Here is a 21283-nt window from a genome sequence, read left to right as displayed (position 1 = left end):
TCAAGAGTCTTCTCCAACACCACAGTTCAAAAGCATCAATTCTTTGGCACTCAGCTTTCTCCACAGTCCAACTCTCACATCCATACATGACCACTGGAAAAACCATAGCCTTGACTAGACGCACCTTTGTTGGCAAAGTAATATCTCTGCTTTTAAATATGCTGTCTAGGTTGGTCATAACTTTCCTTCCAAGGAGTAAGCGTCTTTTAATTTCATGGCTGCAGTCACCATCTGCACTGATTTTGGAGCCCCAAACAATAAAGTCTGACACTGTTTCCACTGTTTCCCCATCTATCTGCCAGGAAGTGATGGGACCAGATGCCATGATCTTCGTTTTCTGAATGTTGAGCTTTAAGCCAACTTTTTCACTCTCCTCTTTCACTTTCATCAAGAGGCTTTTTAGATCCTCTTCACTTTCTGCCATAAGGGTGGTGTCATCTGCATATCTGAGGATATTGATATTTCTCCCGGCAAACTTGATTCCAGCTTGTGTACTTATACACTAAATTTCAAAGTATTTACTTTCATGTGGTCAGAAGGTCAGGGTTAGCATTCTGGGTTAGAATTCAGGTTCCTCATCTGCTAACAGAGAGCAAGTCACCCTCTAATAAACTTCACTTGTTTCCCTTATAGCTTAGTTGGTAAAGAATCTGCCTGCGATGCAGGAGACCCTGGTTTGATTCCTGAGTTGGGAAGATCCCCTGGAGAAGGGAAAGGCTACCCACTCCAGTGTTCTGGCCTGGAGAATTGCATGGACTGTATAGTCCTTGGGTCACAAAGAGTCGGACACGACTGAGCGACTTTCACTCTCACTTTTCCCACCTCTCATATTTGAGATAATAATTCTCAAGGTGTCATGAAGATTAAATGACATGTATATTAGAGATGCTCAGTAAGAAGAAAAATGTGACGGGAACAAAGGCAGAATTAGTTTTCTGAAGTGGGTTTTTTGTGTGCATGTGCAGTCCATCTATTTTTCTAGTTTCTGTATGTAGTTTAGCACACTTCTATCGTGCTGCGATTCATGGGATCGAAAAGAGTCGGACACGACTGAGCGACTGAACTGAACTGATAGGGAGGATGGGGTGGGGAGGAAATGCAGCAAAGCAAAAAAAACTCAAAGCTCAAAAACTTTCTGCCTTATGGAGAGAAGTCGGTGGAGGCTATTCTGTATAATACTTACAGTCATCCTTGCAGGCTGAGTTATGGGAATGATACAGTTCCTATATCTTTGTACTCCCAAATGCAAGCATGCCCTGTGCTGCATAGGATTTTTAAATGGCTTCAGGATGAGTCATTTTACACTTACCAGCGTGTAGAGAGTTTCACATTTTACAAGACATTTTCCACAGACGTTATTTCATTTAGTCTCAACAACTCTTTAGAAAGTGATTATTCTCATCCTCATTTTACACATGGAAATTTGAAATGCAATAGAAACTAGCACAGAATTATAGGACTAGTTAGTGGGATGGCAAAAATACAATTCCATTTTCCTACTCTTTCCCTGCTCTATGCTCCCCTTAATGTGTTTCAGTTTGAGGTTTTTCTTTTTCTTTTTTTTTTTTTTTAACTAGTGTCATGAAGAGAAACAGTTTTGTATTTTTGGCACGACACAGTTGGTCAGGCAAGATAGCCTTAAAAATGCCACGACACATAAATCTTGTCATTTACTTGGAATCAGGTAAAAATGAAGCCTGTTATTAACACCTTTTGTAATATAAGGAACATAGCTTCTTCTGAACAAATGTCCATTTCACATGCAGATTTTTCCCCAGTACAGAATTCTGTTTTTTTAATCAAAAATAATGTGCATTAGACTGTTTTTCTTCTTTTAGAGGTGTGATATACATGTTTCACAATTAGCAGCTCTGTACTAAACAAAGCCAGACAGAGGCCCATAAAAGCTGTCTGCTACCTCCTCTCACAGATGCTGAGCTAGACCGGTGAACAGTCATCTTGGTAAGAGAGACTGTGACAAGAAGATGAATGTAGCAACAATTGCAGAGCTCACAAAAATCATGTTTTCAACAAACTTGACCCACCAACAGAAAACCTAATGAAGGAATCCCCACAGAAAGGATGTTATGCAAACCTGCACAAATACATTTAACATGCTGTAGGCAAAGAATACTTCTTTGTCTATTTCCAACACATGGCCTATATCCACTGTTGCCCAGTCACAAAAGGAACTCTAATGCAAAAAAATTTCCACCTTCAGAGAACTGACAACTAAAAGCACACTGTATTTAAAGCTTCTATCTTTAGATGGGTAACAAAGGAAATGCCAAGACTGGACCCACTAGAAACCGCATCAAGGTCAACAGCAATAACCAGACTACAAACTCAAGACTGGGAATTCATTTACACTTGTAGCTTTCAGGTAAAGAACATTTCCTTTAGTTGATTCCCACAGCCAAGACTAACTTGGATTTCTCTAGAAAATAGGAACTTCAAAGACCATAAGAGCAGGTATGATTCACAGCTGAGATCAATTGCCAATTAGTCAAAACTCCATACAGCTGGGCTCCTGAGGCTAAAGGGTCTTCTCCCTACCCAGCTGAAAGGGATTCGGGCAAAGCCTGCCTGCGGTACTGGGGAAAGGGATTCCCGATGCAAGGTTATTCCATGTGGATACCAAAGACAAGAGAAATGAGGAGGGGGCCCCGAACGGAACGCTGAACAGCGTCAGGCACCAGAGGAGTCTGACATCTGGGAGAAGCCCCTACTCCGGAAGTAGTAGAGTACTTCTAGTACTCCGGAAGTACTAGAGATCCAGAATACAAGTTTCAGGAGAAACAAAGGGTCTTTGGAGGGTCAGGTCATTTACTTTGCCATTAATGAAGAGCCCCGAACAGGGTCTCTTACATTTCTGCCACCACTCGCTGAAGAGGCACACACCCTCCTGCCTGCTCCGTCAAGACTGACCCCACTCCCTGGAGGTGGGAGCCATAGCCGTGGTCGTTCCGGAAAAGCCAGCGTGCAAGACAATTTGGATAAAGTCATCCCTAAGCCAATGCTTAAGTCCAGTGCCCACGGGTCTTACTTAGTTCTCTAGTCTAGGTGCATTTCTTCAAAAGCCAGCATACCCCCTTTACTACATCTCCAGTCACCTGATCTGTAAAGTGCCACAAAGGTGTTGGCTGTTCCCCTGTTAACTCCGGGAATCTGCTCCGGCAACTGTTTTTCATTATCTTTCTACCAAACTCCTTAAAATAGGTGCATGTCTTCAAACACTTGTCCATGAAATTTGCTGCCTAACACCTGGAACTTGCCATCCAGGACGACATCCTTTAAACAGCCAAGTACAACATCCCATTCTGCATCCAAGGAGAAGGCGATGGATGATCCGCACAAACCAAGCCTCACTCAAGCTTCTTGCAGCCTTAGCTGCATCCCTGGCTCGGATTGCCGGAAGTGGCCTCTGCGCCTGCACGGAGGCGGGGCCTCGACTAGTTCGGCGGTGGCCACGTGCCAGTCAGATTCTGCGGGTCGGTTACGGACAGATGAGGAGCAGGTTTATTAAATAATAGGGAAAGACCCTCTCTAAAGGAGTTTTATGTAAGTACTTCAGAATACTTAATGTAAATACCTGAGAAGATTCTCTAAAACGAATGGCAGTAGAAATGTTGGATGCTAGTGACTGGATTGAAAATGGTGTTATCTTGAAGGAGTATTTATTTTGCAGTTTGAAAGTTCTGTGATCCCGGAATATACTTTTTGGGGGAAAAAAAAAAAAAACTCTTAAAACACAACAGTTTAAAAATCCAGTTATAAAGTAGGCCAAAGAGATGAATAGATATTTCCGCAAAAAAAGATATAATGGCACATGAGAGGAGGTTCAGTATGATTCAGTTCAGTTCAGTCGCTCAGTCCTATCCGACTGTTTGCGACCCCATGGACTGCAGCACGCCAGGCTTTCCTGTCCATCACCAACTCCCGGAGCTTGCTCAAACTCATGTCCATCCAGTCCGTGATGCCATCCAACCATCTCATCCTCTATCGTCCCCTTCTCCTCCTGCCTTCAATCTTCCCAGCATCAAGGTCTTTTTCAATGAGTCAGTTCTTCAGTATCATTAGTCATTAGGGAAATCCAGACTAACCACCATAATTCGTCTGTAAAAAGCTACTGAACAAATGAAATTTTTTTAATAGTAATAATACCAAATACTGATGAGAACATGGAGGAACTAGATTTCTCATACATTACTAGTGGGAACATAAAATGGTACAGGCACCCTGGAACACAGTTAGACAGTTTTTTAGCCTATGACCCAGCAATGGCATTCTTGGGCTTTCATCCCAAAGAAATAAAAACTTAAGTTCACATACATACCTACAAAACCATGTTTATAGAAGCGTTACTCATACTGGAAAAACTGAAGCTACTCACAAAAGTCCTTCAACAGGACAACAGATGAACAGATTCTGGTATAGCTATCCAACAGAAATTGACTCAGCATTAAAATGAAGTACTGATATATGCTACACCCCGAATGAACCTCAGCAGCATTTTGCCTAGTAAAAAAGAATTCATTCAATCTCAAAACATTATCTACTGTATGCTCTCATTAATACAAGCCTCAGAATGACAAAATTCTAGACATGGAGAACAGATTAGTGGTTGGTGGAAGGATGCAAATACCAAGACTTAGCATGATGCTGTTCTATGGTATGAAACATCTCTGTATCTTGACTGTGAGAATTTTTTTAATCCTGTGACTTTGGCAAATAATTACCATAAAAGGTAGTCAAAAGTTTTTATACCACTTTTGTGCAGTAGAAACCTGAATGTTTAAAGACATAGTGTTCATTTAATTATACTTACGTACCAATTTTTACTGGAAAAGATCAGTTCTCATTCCAATCCCAAAGAAACGCAATGACATACAATGCTCAAACTACTGCACAATTGCACTCATCTCATACACTAGTAAAGTAATGCTCCAAATTCTCCAAGCCAGGCTTCAACAGTACGTGAACTGTGACCATCCATATGTTCAAGATGGTTTTAGAAAAGGCAGAGGAATCAGATCAAATTGCCAACATGCATTGGATTATCGAAAAAGCAAAAGTTCCAGAAAAACATCTATTTCTGCTTTATTGACCAAAGCCTTTGACTGTGTGATCACCATCAACTGTGGAAAAGTCTGTGGAAAAGAGATGGGAATACCAGACCACCTAACCTGCCTATTGGGAAATCTGTATGCAGGTCAGGAAGCAACAGTTAGAACTGGACTTGGAACAGACTGGTTCCAAATAGGGAAAGGAGTGGGTCAAGGCTGTATATTGTCACCCTGCTTATTTAACTTATATGCAGAGTACATCATGAGAAATGCTGGCTGGGTGAAGCACAGGCTGGAATCAAGAGGGTGGGAGAAATATCAATAACTTCAGATATGCAGATGATACCACGCTTATGGCAGAAAGTGAAGAAGAACTAATGAGCCTCTTGATGAAAGTGAAAGTAGAGAGTGAAAAACTTGGTTTAAAGCTCAACATTCAGAAAACGAAGATCATGGCATCTGGTCCCATCACTTCATGGCAAATAGATAGGGAAACAATGGAAACAGTAAGAGACTTTATTTGGGGGGGGGGGGGGCTCCAAAAGCACTGCAGATGGTGACTGCAGCCATGAAATTAAAAGACGCTTACTCCTTGGAAAAAAAGTTATGACCAGCCTAGACAGCATATTAAAAAACAGAGACATTACTTTGCCAACAAAGGTCAGTCTAGTCAAGGCTATGGTTTTTCCAGTGGTCATGTATGGATGTGAGAGTTGGATAAAGAAAGCTGAGTGCCAAAGAATTGATGCTTTTGAACTGTGGTGTTGGAGAAGATTCTTGAGAGTCCCTTGGACAGCAAGGAGATCCAACCAGTCCATCCTAAAGGAGACCAGTCCTGAATATTCATTGGAAGGACTGATGTTGAAGCTGAAACTCCAATATTTTAGCCACCTGATGCAAAGAACTGACTCATTTGAAAAGACCCTGATGCATGGGATCACAAAGAGTTGAATACAACTGAGTGTCTGAACTGACTGACCTGCTGCTTAAACATGCCATTTAACTGTTTAATTCATAACTGAGGAAATGAAAGAAATTAAGAAAAAGCAGGATGTCAAAAGGCCAGTTAGTGATATAATAATGCCTTAGCATAATCTGACCAAGGTGCAAATGCAACTGTCAAAATTTCAGAAAAGTACTTACTTCTATGTGCCTCCATTTTATCATCTTTAAAATGGTTATGTTAATTATGGCATCTACCTCATCAACTAGTGTGAGGCTTAATTGAGAAAATGTGTTTGAAACCTCCTGGCCTAGCCCATTGCCTCCCAGATGTGAAGGCCATAATACATGTTGATTCCTATTTCTTTTGAGTTTCTATACTATTTCTCATCTCCCATTGCAGTCTGATGAGAAATGGCTTGCACTAAAGAGGAGTGATTGCTAGGAGTGAACAGGGTTAATTAAATTTTCCTAAGAAATATGTTACTGAAAAAAAAGGCATATTGATTAAACCTTTCAAAATAGTCACTTTTAAATAGATTAAGCAAAGTCTGTTTTGTGCCAAGTAAATGATCACCCCCTCATGGGTCTGTCTTGAGGTTCTTAGAGTAGACCGCCATAATCTGACTTTTCATTGTCCTCTCTTCTGGGTATTAAAGATTGGAGACTAATAATTCTATTTTCAAAGACAGTTCAGTGAGGATGGCTTAAAAAAGAAGGTTGCCCTTAATATCTTTCCTTGTAAAAACATTGAATATCACTATATTCTAGGGTCTGTGGGGAATTCAGAGAGCACCAGGCAAGACTTGGTCTCCAAAGGGAATATAAACTAGTGGGGAAGAGTAGGAACATCCCGTGTAGTAAAACTCATCCGGGGAGTCCATGGTTTCTTAGAGGAAACTGAGGTAGGAGAAGTGTGTTTGCATTTATAACCTTTTTGATGTTCTGTTTCTTGAGGGATAACACAAATACAGTCTTTGCAGCAGAATATGGGTCCTTCTTTCCCAGCTCTGTAAATCTATTACCTGAGAACTCCTTGAGGACTAAAGACACATTGTTGCCAACTTTGTATCCCCAGCCCTTAGGACACAGATAGCCTCCTCAATAAAGGTTTATCAAATGAATGAGGGCTTCCCAGGTGACACAGTGGTAAAGAATCCGCCTGCCAATGCAGGAGACACAGGAAACAGGAAACGCAAGAGATTCAGGTTCGATCCCTGGGTCAGGAAATTCCCCTGGAGTAGGAAATGGCAACCCACTCCAGTATTCTTGCCTGAAAAATTCCAAGGACAGAGGAGCCTGGCGGGCTACAGTCCATGGGGTAGCAAAGAGTCTGACACCATTGAGCGCAGCACAGCACGAATGAATAAACCCTTTAACCTTAGCTGCACACATCAATACCTTTACCCCCTAATTGCTTCTTTAGAGGATGGGAATGGGATGGTTTAAAACACACTAATTTTAATAGCTGACTGAAAGAAAGTGCCTTGGGGACCAGCACCGGGTTGGTTGTGTTCATTGTCACCTCCTTAGAGCTTCACAGATTACCTGACATTCTGTAGGAAATAGACATCTTTTATGTGCATGCATGAAAGCTGCCCCTGGTCCGTCCTCAGAGCTCACAGCCTGGAAGAGTAAGGAGAAGTTCAGCAGGGTATCCAAGAATTCTGACAACCCACAAGCGGTCAGAAGTCAATTTCACTTCCTCACGCAGCCATTTGTAGAAGGTTGTAAATCTCCTCCTTACTCGGGTCGGGGGCAGCCGGTGCGACCTTACGCCCCTTGCGGGGACCCCACGAGCCAAGTCACAGAGGAAGGTAACCCAGAGTCGAGCCGGGCAGCACGTGCAGCGCCCAGGGGAGGAGGAGGCTGGGCTAACGCAGCTCTTAGTCAGCAGCTGGGCTCGGTTTTGAAACAAAAGCCAATGTCCTCCCTTGGAGTCCGCGGCCGGTCAGCTCCTGGGGGGAAGAGAGCCATGCTGCCCAGCCGGTTAGTGGCCCAACTTACTTTTGCAGAGCCTGGGACAAAGGGCCAGCAGTTGTATGCGAATGGGTGGGGTGCTGGGGACAGAGGACGTGGGGAGGGCGGGGGCTACAGCTCGCTGTGCCCCTCCCCTCCCGGCCACTAGCAAGCAGGGCTGGGGTCTCCCAGGCTCGGCACACGTTAGCCCCCGGCAGGCCACCTCCGAGCCCGCCCCCACCCACCTCCACCCACCTCCACCCCCAGGGTCTGCGTAAAAACTAAGGCACCTTTGCAACCCGCACCCTAGCGCACAGACACACCAGGCCCGGGTTTCATGAATGAAATCCAATCGTGCGGATATAAATAGCCGCGAAGGCTGCTAACGTCACAGAGCAAGCGGCGGTCGCCACCGCGGCGGAGCTGGGTGCCGAGCGCTCTCCATTCCGCCCGGCCGGCCAGCCTGGGAGCCGGGCGGGGGCGGGAGGAAAGGGGGAGGGCTGGGGGACGGAAAGGGGCGAGCCCCTCTGGTCCGGCACCGGGAAGAGCTGCCGCCGCGGCGCGGGGCGAGCCCAAGAGGCGAGGCAGAGCCATGCTGCCTTTGTGCAAAGTTGGGCGGCGGGCGGCGCGCCGCGCGCAGGGGCCCGGCACACCCGCGACCGCGCGCAGTCGTGGCTGCTGCTGAGTGGCGGGGACCACCCCCCACCCCAGCTCCCCCAGCCCTTGAAGGCGGAGAGAGCTCGCGTCTCGCTCGGCTTCAGGGTAGGTTCTGTGTCGTGAGTGCGCTATGCTGTGAAACTTCTCCGAGCAGCCGCCGCGGAGCCCCCACCCCCCACCCCACCCCGCCCCGGCCCCGGCGGGTGGCCTATGGGGGCCCCGGGCCGCGCCACGCGGCCGGCCGCGTCCCGAGCAAGAGTCGTGGGACCGAGCTGCCCTGGGAGCCGCCCTCGCCTTCTCTGCGAGGCCGGGAACCCTCCCATCAGAGGCCAGCAGAAGAGATTTCTAGGAGCGCCTGCACAGCCGCACCCCTAACTTGGAGCTGAGAAAATGCACAACAGGGCACCCTTAGAAGGAGGGCTGCGCCAGGGAGGGGGTGGGGGACGTGCCGCGCCGACCACAAGGCTCTTTTCCTTGGAAGGTGGTGGGGAGCCAGAGGAACTGCACAGGGGGAGACACTAACCCCTTTGGCGCTTGCACCCCCAAGAGTTGACCGGTCAGCCCACAGTTTGGCGCTCCCCACCCCCAGCCCGGTGTCTATGGAGTCTGTTGTGAGTTGCTGTGGCAACAGTAGGAGCTGCCTTGAGGGGCTTGCAGAACACCTTACCTAGTCTCTGCGTGCTCAGGTTTTGGGGAGAAAAACAGGGTGGGGTGGAAGGGTGGGGTGGGAGGAAGCTGTGCAGACAAGGGAATCCAGCCCCCTCGACAAAAAAAGAAGTGGAAGGAAGGCTCAACGATGTAAGAATGTATCATTTGATCCTGCTGTTAGTTCTGCCGTTTCTACCCTCAGCAGTATCAAACATCTCAACGGAGGAGCAATGTCAATATTTAGACTTGGACAAGCCAGAAAGTTAGAAGGGAGTGCCAAGCGCAGGGTTTTGACTTGGCTTTGCACGTCAGCACACAAGCTGTGCCTTTCTAGCTGACTGTACACATTTGCTGGGGGGCGGGGGGAATGCGTGAAGATTAATATACACACAAAGGCGCTCAGACCTAGGAAGAGGAGAAGAGGCTCTTTGACTTTGAACTCCCTCTCCCCAGCCTGTGCTGTTCCCGAAGCTTTGTTGAACCCCAGCCAGATGCTCAGCTAGAGGTTTCACTAGTTTGGGGCTCCCCCAGCACCCACGGGAGCAGTGCTGCGTATTTACACTGTACAGCATATCCCCTCTAAACTGCAAAAGTATGTTACCAGTAGTTTTCATCTCTGTATAACTGTGTTCTCGCTATCAGCAGATATAAATAGCCAATAGGCTGTGTTTGGTTTCAGCAAACAGCTAGGCTTTATAACAAAACGCTGATAAGTTTGTTTTAAAACACTCTTCAGAAATTTGAAATTATATTTCATTTCTGATAACTCTGTGGACGCCTGAGAGAGTCACTGTTTGCTGAAAGAGAAACACAAGCTCTTTTCGATATAAATAATGTCTGCATACCACTCCACAGGTGGAGTAGGCAGCAAATTATTATTCAAGTAAGTTTTCTCTGAGATTCTTGGATAGCATTTGGACTTGTTAGTGGGAAAGGAATTTAACTTGTTCTTCACAGTGTGGAAGACTTTGAAAAATCATTAGGAAGCAATGAAATCATAGTATTCTAAGCTTGCACATTGTTCAACCAAATTTAGAAAGTAGTGTGACTTCAAGTACATAGGGTTGTGTGTGGTTACAGAGGTAGAAACAGAAACACGGGCAGGTTGATGTTGGTACAACAACATAGCTTATTAGCTATGCAAATGCAATCAAATAGAAGAAAACAACAGAATCATTTGGACTTATGATAATATGGCCTAAAAATGCTATTTTGGAGGAATCGTAGATCCATTTCCTTTCCTTCTGTATTGTAAAATCCCTGAAAGGTTTTCCTTGTTTCTATTCATGGTTTTGTGGCTAACTGCTTTTTTTTTTTTTTTTTTTTTAGTATCATTGCCAAATGCTCAGAAATATATTTTCAGAAATGCTACAAAAAGTTCACCTAGCTATTTCAGGATGTATATGGCCCCAAGAAATGCCATTTTAACACTGACACTTGGAAAAAATAAAGCAGGTTCTGCTCTTTGGTGGGTGGGGTAGAGAGGAAAACAATGCATGTTCAAAATGTCAGTGGCGCCCCATGTGCTCCAAGCGAGCAAGTATTACAGAGCAATACTTTATAAGGCACTTCTCTCTTTTGTGTAGGTAAGTCCAGCTGTGAGGAGGGGGTTCTGTTCTTCACTTCCAGCAAGCCAGGTCAGTGTCTTTGTGCAACCCGTGACCATAGATTGCTGACATATTCTGTCTGATTCTGAGCATGCATTTCAGAACAACTTACTTGGTCATTTGTCTTAGAATGAGTTGTCTTTGTCATATTTTTTTTTTTTATTGACTCAGTTACGAATATCACAATTTCCATGATTATTAAAATTATTTTATTTACTCTGTGAGTAAAAATAGCACTAAAATGGGCTTTGAATCAGTTTGTTCTTTATAAGACTTTTCTCTTTCATGTTGGGGACCCAAGTTGTGCCAGGAAAAGCTGAAGATACAGGGGATTTGCATGCTTGATCACTGCAATTTTATATCTGTCCTAATCTTAGCAGTCTAGAGCAGAAAGAAAATTGATACAATAATGACTGATATTTTTGAGCTTGAACCAAAATTCAGGTAATATGCTGCATTCCTTACACTTATGTTCTCATTCTGCAAAAAAAAAAAAATATATATATATATATATATATATTCCTGTGAGGTGTAACACTTCTCTTGGTCTCCAGAGGACAAGGTGAGGAATTGAAAGTTCAGAGAGGTCAGGTAATAGGTTCAGTTCCTGCTTCTAGTAAATGGAAGAAATTATATTTTTTAAAGTTCTGTCTTAATCCAAACTCTAAATTCTCTAGTTGGAAAAATCTTGCCCAATAGAGAAACTGGGACCAAAGAAGTTTAAGTGACTTGCCTAAGATAACTTGGTAATTATAGCTTATGTAGTAAAATTCAATGACAAAGGTGTTACAAAAGTATAAATTCCATTCTCTTTAAGTAAAACAGCAAAATATTAAGTATTTGTGTGTACTTTATGGCATGGCCCTGTCAAAAATTAAGATTTTTACTGTGGGGGTCTCCAGTTTTAAGGATCTTACAAATAGATTTTAAAAGACAAGATATTAAACAATCATGCAGGAAAAGTGAGAACATAAATCAAGATAATGCATGCCTGAACTGAGGCATGAACTGAGGGTCAATGGTACATTCACAAATTCACCGTTTTCTATCCTATGGGACTACTTTGCAGTTCCATGTATGGATAGGGAAAATTTTCCAAGCACATTTTTGTCTAGATAGATAATAAAAGGGTAAGAGTTTAGAGAAAGACAGAGTGTAGAATTTCAAACCAACAGGGAGAGATTATGCATTCATCTAGAACTGCTAAATTACAGTATATCAAACTTGAGGTGTTATTGCTTGAAAAGCATTGAAACAAAGTTGTAAGCTGTCTGAATCTTCACAGCATCACTAAGAAAGCATCACAACATGACCTGGTGCTTAAGAGTACTGGATTCCTTCTGCAACCTCAGTTTGTCTGAAATGTGCCACATAGATATATTTGGATACCTAGTAAATAAATGCCAATGTAAGTCCTGAAAATGGCCAATATTTAAAGGTTAAACAGGACGTTTTCCGTTTTTGCCAGGGTTGACCACCTTCTCTTTTCCCCTCTTTCTTCCTCCACCCTTACTTTTTGTAGAATAATGTGTAAGTTGTTAATCCTTCTCAGAGAGTATTATATAAAGGGATAATAAAAAGTAAAATGGGAATAAATTACCAAAGAAAACCTTACCGTATCTTCTTTTTTAATGGACTGATACCCCCAACCCAAGCTAATAACCCTAAAAGCTTAATTAGTTAAAAGATACTTTTAAGTGTTTAAAGGATTATTATAAGCTGTCCTATAACAGCTTTGTCCTATAAAAGTTGTTATATAATGTATCATTACGAAATAGATCATAATAGCTCTGTTAGACTGGGAAACCCCCTTACAGGTTAAGACCTCATTATCAACTGGTATTTGCTTAGCTGTGACAGTGGTATGTTGTAAATTATCCATATGACAACTATAAACCTATAATTGCTTAAAGAGTAAAATTATACTCTGAATCATATAATGTTAGCACCAAAAAAGGCCTTAGAATGAGTATGGTGTCTCTAAGAGTAATTTAATTAGCAACTATTTGTTTGCTTTTTTGAACTTTAGAGGCTTTGGTTGCTATGCTTGACCTCTCTCAAAACACACCTGGAAATACATGAAATTCTGCTGTTTTTCACTCAAGAAATGTACCTGTAGAAAACGGGAATTTTCTTTTTCTTTACTCTTCTTATTGGTCTTCCTTTTTCCTTTTAGGAAATAGGCAGCTCAGTCTCATTCTTTGAAGGCCTTACTCTGGCTTCACCTAATAGGGTTCAAAGAGTACAGATTATTTGAACCTGGCTCTTGTTTTCATCTTCTTTTCTCTACCCAGGCTCCCTACCAACATGTCGACACCGAAACAAAATTTGGAGAGGGAAGGAAAGATAAGTCACAAAAAGTGAGGTGTATATAGAAAGGGGAAGGGGGTGGGAGTGTGTGATTCATGGGGGAGGGGAGGAGAAAAGGAGAGCTTTGCCTGGAAAGGCAAGAGGCAGTCACCCAAACAGATGGGATGTGTATGGACAGGTTATTGATATGTCAGAATAAAAATTGTTTAGGGTTTTTTTGGGGGGTCGGGGGAGGCTGGAATTTATAAACAAAGTGAGGTCACCTCCTCGTAGAATCTTTTGTTCCTCGTACACATTGGACAGAAACTGAGAAATGGGCAAATAAAGACACTAAAATGTGAGTATGACAGCCACTCTTTGATGTCCCAGGACGCACCTGCCCTCAGATACTGCCAGCAGCTGTCCCATCAAGCATATCAACATGTCTGATAAGGTTTAATCAACTAAGGATGAATTAGAAAGTTTTACAAAGAAGGAAACCAGATGGATGCCTGCAGGTCCACAAGTGTGATTACATTTCTCCTCTCTGCACCTGACGTTATTTATTGCATAGACACAGGTTAATGGCAAGTCCCCAGTGCTAATGGGGTTACAATCTCAGTCTCCATCCCTCTGTGGAGAAATTTCCGTGGAACTGTTTGTCACCCAACCTAGTCCAGACCCCTAATGACTGCTGAAAAAACAATAACTAGTACTTACATCATGCTGCTTCTAGACGCCAGACACTTGATTGTACTACAGATACTATTATTTATAAATTCCAATTTTATAGAAGCAAAAAGGAAACTTAGGTATATTAAGTCAAGAACTAATTGGAAGTAGAGCTTGGATTTGTACTGAGATCTAATAATTTGAATATATATTTGATTTAAGTATATAATGGGGGGGGAGAAGCACTTTAAAATATTCAGTTCCAGGTTATTCTTGCAGATTGTAAAAGAAGTAATTATTCTTGTAGGGTTCTTTTTTTAATTTTATGTGTCTTGTTTTGTATTTGGTAACTTGAACCACACAGCAGTGTTGTCTGTACAGATTGTTAATTCTTCAGGGCATCTCTAATATATTTTGATGGAAGTCACACTAGTAAACAGTTGAGTCATGGAGGTTGAATCCTGAACCAGAGAGGTTCTTAAAGATCCTTAACCCAACCTCACATAGGTGAGAAACAATCTACCATCCAGAGAAGCAGTGCAGCTCTCACCCACTCTTCCAGTTCGTAAGTGACGCAGCTGGGGCTGAACCCAGGTTTCCAAAGCCCAGTCCAGGGCTCAGTTCTTTTATGTAACACTGCCTGAAACACGGCACACTTTCTAAAGCCTCCAACTTAGCCAAAATTGCAGCTATCAAATTTGAAGTATATCTGAAACCTAACATACATCCAGAAATGGGTTACAAGGGGATTCCAGCAGTGTAAAGGTATGATGGGTCCTAGGAGAGACCTTTCCTATCTTCACGGACGCCAATACAGACCAGTCTCCTTGTATTCAAAACTTAGCTACCCCGTACTCTGATCCCTTTCAAGCTGTTTTTGTTGAGATGCCTGTTTTCATCAACTATGGAGATTTTTAATTTTGTCTATGGATTTCTGGCTTTTTATTAATCATGTGACATGGGTGACATATTTCTTTGGAGCTCATTTTGCTCATCTGTAAAATGAAGACAATATCACCTCCATCAGAGGATTATGAGAATGCTATGAAATCACACATGTAAAACAGATATTAGGGGGTCTTCCCTGATGGTCCAATGGCTAAGACTCCGTGCTCCCCCAATGCAAGGTCCACCAGTTCTATCCCTAGTCAGGGAACTAGATTTCACAGGCTGCAACTAAGAGTTCACAGGCTGCAAGTAAAGATCCCACATGCCCCAACTCAGACCTGGTACAGCCAAACAAATAAATGATTAAAAAACACACAAAAAACAGGTGTTCAACAAGGGTGAGTTTTCTTCTTGGCCTTGCTAAAGTATGTCAAGAGAAAATGGTACAACACATTAGGGCATCCATATCATTTTGCTGCTAAATGTTCTGGAGTCATCTGAAGTCTGACACTGCAAGGGATCACTATAATGACCTTTTTTCTTGGGTAAAAACGGGCCCAGTTGTGTCCCTGAGTACCAGTAGCCTGGTCACAATTACATTTGTCTTCTTCACACTCTAGGGTTGCTGAGGTTTGCATGAATTACTTTACTGCTTCAGTTTCTGCCTCAAAGTACTAGCAAGCTCCTCTGGGAGATACCTGGCTCTCATGTCCTTTCAGACACTTTTTTTATCTAAGGTGTTTTCCATGTAGACCTTTGCATCTCAAAGCAGCTACTGTGTTTTCAGCCAAATAACTAAAATATTTTTGGAGAAAAGTGTTGCCAGTAAAACATTTTTGCTTTCAATTTCAAAACAAGTGAGACTTTCCTCCCATCATTTCCGTTAACTCTAGTATTGAATCTTTCCTGGGCATTGACCGTCTTCTCTCTCTGTCGCAGGTTGCTAACTGATATGTTGATGGGAAAAACATGAGCACTGCAATTTCCCCCTTTCACCCTCAGCACTTGATAGCTACCGTGGCCTAAATTACATCTCTGGGAAATGTTTCATCACACTCCTCTCTCCAGCTGCCACACTTTGTCATGTGGCACTTGCTGCCCTGTTTTGAGTTTTTGGATCCAAGTCTTTGGCAACAGTTCTTATTACATATACATGGAGGAAAGCTCCTGATAAGATCTTTTTTCTTACTTGTACTTTTTCCCCCTTTTTTTGAAATGAATCATCCAAGTGGCCTAGAATACCCTTTACTTTCCTAGTGGCTCAGTTTCCCTTTTCAGTGTTGGACAAATGTGTGCTGCAAGACATATGTCCTCTTCAGGTTAGTTATTGAGTCACTAAGTCATGTCAGACTCTTTGTGACCCCATGGACTGTAGCACACCAGGATTCCCTGTTCTTCACTCTTCAAGTGTAAGGTTAGCCATTAGGTGTTTTCCCCAGTGCTGTCCTTCATTCGGTATGAGCTGCTTAGAGATCACAATTGCTAGATTGCTACTAGTCTCAAACCAGTTATGTGAGTTTCCATTCATAGCAGGGAGTTTATTGTTAAAGCAATGCCTCCCAAAATTTAATGTGCATAAACATCACCTGGGCATCTTAATAAAATGCAGATTCTGATTCAGAAGTTCTAGAGTGAGGCCTAAGATTATGCGTTTCCCAGGGGTACCTCACTGATGCCAGTGCTACTGGTCTGAGGATCATATTTTAAGTAGGGAAATATACTGTACTTTGTAAAGTATAGTCATTATCTTATGCTGAAACTCCTTCCTTGGAGGCTCCCATCTTATTTTGTTTTCTTCTTTCTTAAATTATATAGAGTCATAGAATCTTAAACGTGAAAGGTTTGTGCTGGTAAATCAACCTGCACTCTGGAAGAGAAAAAGAGTGCATTTATGTGCAAACATAAGTTGATTATAAATTTTGCTGACGTAAAGAATGGGTGTAGCATACTATTTATAAATAATAATAAAGAATACTCTTTGTTGTAAACTCCGTTTAGCTAATTGGGTCTCATAAAACGCTGGTTTTGAGAACTCATCTATCCATGGTCTACCTATGGTACAGTTGATGAGCGCAATTCCCATGTAAATGTTGGCCAGTGTTTTTCCTTATGTTAATGAATAAGACAAAACTGAAGTAAAGGCATATGTCAGACTGCATTCATTCATCAAAGATATGAATGACTTCTTTGCTGAGCCAAATAATAGCTTTTAAATACTGTAAGGATATTTCCTTAAATGGATTATTCATAATATAACAGCTGTATACATTACACCCTTTTAAGTTTAATCTGCATTATTAGCATTTTAAAGTCATTTTCTTAAGTCACGGTGACAGAAAAATAAAGCAAGACCTGATGTGGAGTGGTTGCCAGTTTCACCATGGCCAATTGGAAACCACCATTGTGACTGAGTGTGGAGTTGGAAAGAGATGGCAGAGTAGCACATCGTTGTTTAGTTACTAAGTCGTGTCAACTCATTTGTGACTCCATGGATCATAGCCCGCCAGGCTCATCTGTCCATGGGCTTTCCCAGGCAAGAATACTGGAGTGGGTTGCCATATCCTTCTCCAGGGGATCTTTCTGATCCAGGGATTGAACCCACATCTCTTGAAGCTCAGGCGAATTCTTTACTGCTAAACCAGCGGGGAAGCCCACAGGAGCACATGGTTATATAGTATTTCCATTATACAGATAAAACTGGAATAAATAACCCCAAAATATACTTTGGCCACCTGATGTAAAAAGCTGACTCATTGGAAAAGACCCTGATGCTGGGAAAAATTGAGGGCAAGAGGAGAAGTGAGCAACAGAGGATGAGATGGTTGGCTGCCATCACTGACTTAACAGACATGAGTCTGAGCAAACCCTGGGGGATTGTGAAGGACAGGGAAGCCTGGCACGCTGCAGTCCGTGGGGTCACAAAGAGTCTAACACGACTTTGGGACTGAACAACAACAACAAACTTCAAAATACAGGTAATAGTAAAATATAGTAGAATAAAAACAAAGCGGTAAGATTTGAGTATTTAGTTACCTTTGTTTTAATATAATTTATTTAACTGAAACTTTATATAATTAATATTCAGTACTGACCCTATTTTAACAGGCTTGCGAAAGTCCTGAAAATTTAACAGTTGGTTCATGGGCCAGTAGAGACTGGCACAATATCAGATGCAGATCATCTGGTCCAATGATTCTCAACCTTTGCTATACATTGAATACTCCCAGGAATTTTATAACCTGTAGTCTTAGTGTTAGGGCCCAGGAATCTGAGTTTTAAACTTTTTTATTGAACTGTATCTTGTTTAAACAAAAATATATGAATCATAACTATATAACTTAAGAATTCAGTTCAGTTCAGTTCAGTTGCTCAATCACGTCTGACTCTTTGCAACCCCATGAATTGCAGCACGCCAGGCCTCCCTGTCCATCACCAACTCCCGGAGTTCACTCAGACTCACATCCATCGAGTCAGTGGTGCCATCTAGCCATCTCATCCTCTGTCGTCCCCTTCTCCCGCCCCCAACCCCTCCCAGCATCAGAGTCTTTTCCAATGAGTCAACTGTTCCCATGAGGTGGCCAAAGTACTGGAGTTTCAGCCTCAGCATCAGTCCTTCCAAAGGAATCCCAGGGCTGATCTCCTTCAGAATGGACTGGTTGGATCTCCTTGCAGTCCAAGGGACTCTCAAGAGTCTTCTCCAACACCACAATTGAAAAGCATCAATTCTTCGGTGCTCAGCCTTCTTCACAGTCCAACCTCACATCCATACATGACCACAGAAAAAACCACAGCCTTGACTAGACAGACCTTTGTTGGCAAAGTAATGTCTCTGCTTTTCAATATGCTATCTAGGTTGTCATAATTTTCCTTCCAAGGAGTAAGCGTCTTTTAATTTCATGGCTACAATCACCATCTGCAGTGATTTTGAAGCCCAAAAAAGTAAAGTCTGACACTGTTTCCATTTAGCAGCACCCAAAATCCCATCTTAAGCCCCTGTTCAGTCACTGTCTAATTGAGGCAACCACTGTCTTCACTTCTAATGCCATGGATTAGTTTTGCCTGATTGTCAACTTTTATACAAATGAAATCTCTTTTGTGTCTGGCCTCTTTCAATATTGTGTTTGTAAGATTCATTATAATTGTATGCAGCTGTAGTTCATCCCTTTTTAACAGTGTATAATATTCCATTGTGTGGATAGACCTCAATTTATTATTTCTTTATCCATTGTACTGTCAGTGGTTTGTTTCCAGATGTTGGCTATTACGAGTAGTGCTGCCAAGGACATTCTTGTGCAGGCAGCAGTATTTGAAACAAAACAAATTCCCCCAGTCATTCTGATAAGCAGCTGATTTCTTGACTGCCTTCTCTACAATTCCCTCTTCTGCCTTTGGTTTTTCATATGATGTGATTAAGTCTATTGGTTCTTTCCTGAGAATGTACTTTTAATACCTTAAGTCATGAAACTGTGTGCTTCCATTCATTATAGCATGTTTTCCTGGATCTTTTCAATGTAGATTCACCATCACCCCCCTTTCATCAAGACATCTGCTCTTGGGCGCTTTAAATAGGGATGAGATTTGGCCTCACATCAATAGCGTGGAGGAATAATAGACATGGTGGAGATGGAGCCAAGGCTAAATTTGGCAGCCAATCATTAAGGCTCCTGGAAAGAGGCTTCAAGGAAGGGAAATTGTTTCCCTTTGTGTGTATCAAACAAAAATCAACAGTAAACCTTCGGAATATTTCAGATTCTAGATTTTTTAAAAATTGGTTTATTTGAAGTGGACCAGGGACTCTCTTCTGACATGAGAACGGATATCTCTCAATGTCTCATGACTGGATCTGGAAAGAGAACAGAAGGAGATTTTCCCATGGGCTTGTTCCTGCACCTAGTGTGCAGCCGGGGTAGCTCTGCTGCATTGTTCTAGGCTGAGTGGCTGTGTATTTGTGTTTGCATCTATTGAGATGTTAGTTCTTTTGACAGAAGTCAAGAGAGCTGAATGACCAGAAGCCCCAAGATGATACTGTTGATCAGCGGGATGGCTGCTTAGAATGGAAAGACAGGTGCTGGGAGCAGCAAGGCTGTTTGCTACCGTATAAAAGGCACATCACATACAGCTTTTACGATATGTAGAGAGAAAGTAAAGAATAGACACTAATTTCACATAGTGGAACAAGAGAGTGTATTCCCACACACATAAATATTGTAGTCCTTCATTTTCCTACCTCCCCACCCTCACATTTTCGTAAAATGACTTTGTTATAAAATAACAAACATGTTCATTATTGAAAAGATGGGATGTGTAGATAAGAAAAAAGAAAATCAATTCTAATCCTAGTTGACCTCAATATTTTAATGTATCTATATCCCAAATATTTCTCCGTATATTTAGGTACATAATTTTTAACGAAGGGTGTTACTCATGAGCCTCTAACTATAACAATAAATGTACTCCTATAATTTTACATTTTTAACTACTCTATACTTTTCCGGTATGTGGATGCTTTTTAAAAATTCCTCCCTTGTGGTCGGGTTTCTAAAATTGTTTCCAGTATTTTGTTTCCACAGTAATATGATAAACACTCCTTGAATGGAATCTTATTGTAATCCTAAATATTTTTCTAGGAATAAAGTCTGATAATCAGATGAATGTTATGGACATTTAAAAGTCTTCTGAGTCATTATCCAAAAGTTATCGTTATCCAAAATAATGATACCGTCCTCCACTCCCACAAACAGCGCTCCATCCTGCTTTTAATAAATGTACAATCTTTCATGTCATAATTCCCTCCAAGAGTTGGAGGGAACAGGAACATGTCCTGAAAACACTGAATACTAGCTAGAATCTACACATTGCTGGCAGTCAATAACCTTGAATAAAAATAAGATATTTTAATAGTTTTTTGTCCACCAGCATTTTTGCATTTTATGGTCTAACTTTGTTAGGAATCCTGGTTTGGGGAGAGGGAGAGGCTGGTGGAAAAAAAACTATTTTCTTCATTTGCCTGAATGAGCGCATAAGCTAATCCTCACTGACATATTATAGTCTCATAAATGATTAAGTGCAATTGTCTGACTGTCGCCATATCTGAAGGCGCTGCAGCAGGTGATCTCTCTGGCAGTACAGATGCTAACCCAAGTGACATCTTTAGAGAGCACTTTGAATGAACAACTTATGACAGCGGAGTGTACAGACTTCTTCTATGTGAGGATGGGTTTTTAAGCACATCTAGTCTGCAGACTGATACTAGCTTTCTCAAATGAGCATTTGGTGTCTCTTGAAAGACTGGAGCAATATTTTAATTATTCATTCTTGACAAAGCTTCCTCCAGCCCTTAGCTAAGGCTCACCCAGATGAGGACTACAGGCCCTCCAATGTGAAAACAATGTGTAGAGTCTTCTGTTGCTTTATTTCTTTTTAACTTTAAAAAAGGTAGATTGAAGTATAACATGCATAGAGAAATGTGTACGAATTACAAGTGTACAGTTTGATGAATTACCCTTACTTAATATGACCTAGCTGCAGTCAGCTTTGATCGAGCTATATCCCTTG

General features: G+C 42.1%; 1 protein-coding gene across 32 annotated transcripts in view; it reads left to right on the top strand.

The window, feature by feature from the left end:
* RHOBTB1 (Rho related BTB domain containing 1) overlaps positions 1-21283 on the top strand; it is a 141154-nt gene that overhangs the window by 54401 nt on the left and 65470 nt on the right. For 8 of the 32 annotated variants that reach the window (XM_042241136.1, XM_060406477.1, XM_060406490.1 and 5 more), the window contains one exon: positions 10859-10909. The exons of 12 other annotated variants lie outside the window; for them this stretch is intronic. The gene's annotated coding sequence lies outside the window, so the exon portion shown is untranslated. Of the gene's footprint in view, positions 1-1930; positions 7998-8357; positions 8730-10858; positions 10910-21283 lie in introns of those variants that run through there. 12 more of the 32 variants (XM_027962357.2, XM_060406476.1, XM_060406493.1 and 9 more) reach the window with 7 other exon arrangements.

This window comes from Ovis aries, chromosome 25 (assembly GCF_016772045.2).
Source record: "Ovis aries strain OAR_USU_Benz2616 breed Rambouillet chromosome 25, ARS-UI_Ramb_v3.0, whole genome shotgun sequence".
Lineage (NCBI taxonomy): Eukaryota > Metazoa > Chordata > Mammalia > Artiodactyla > Bovidae > Ovis > Ovis aries.
Note: the sequence above shows the minus strand (reverse complement) of the source record. Positions and strands in the feature narration are given on the sequence as shown.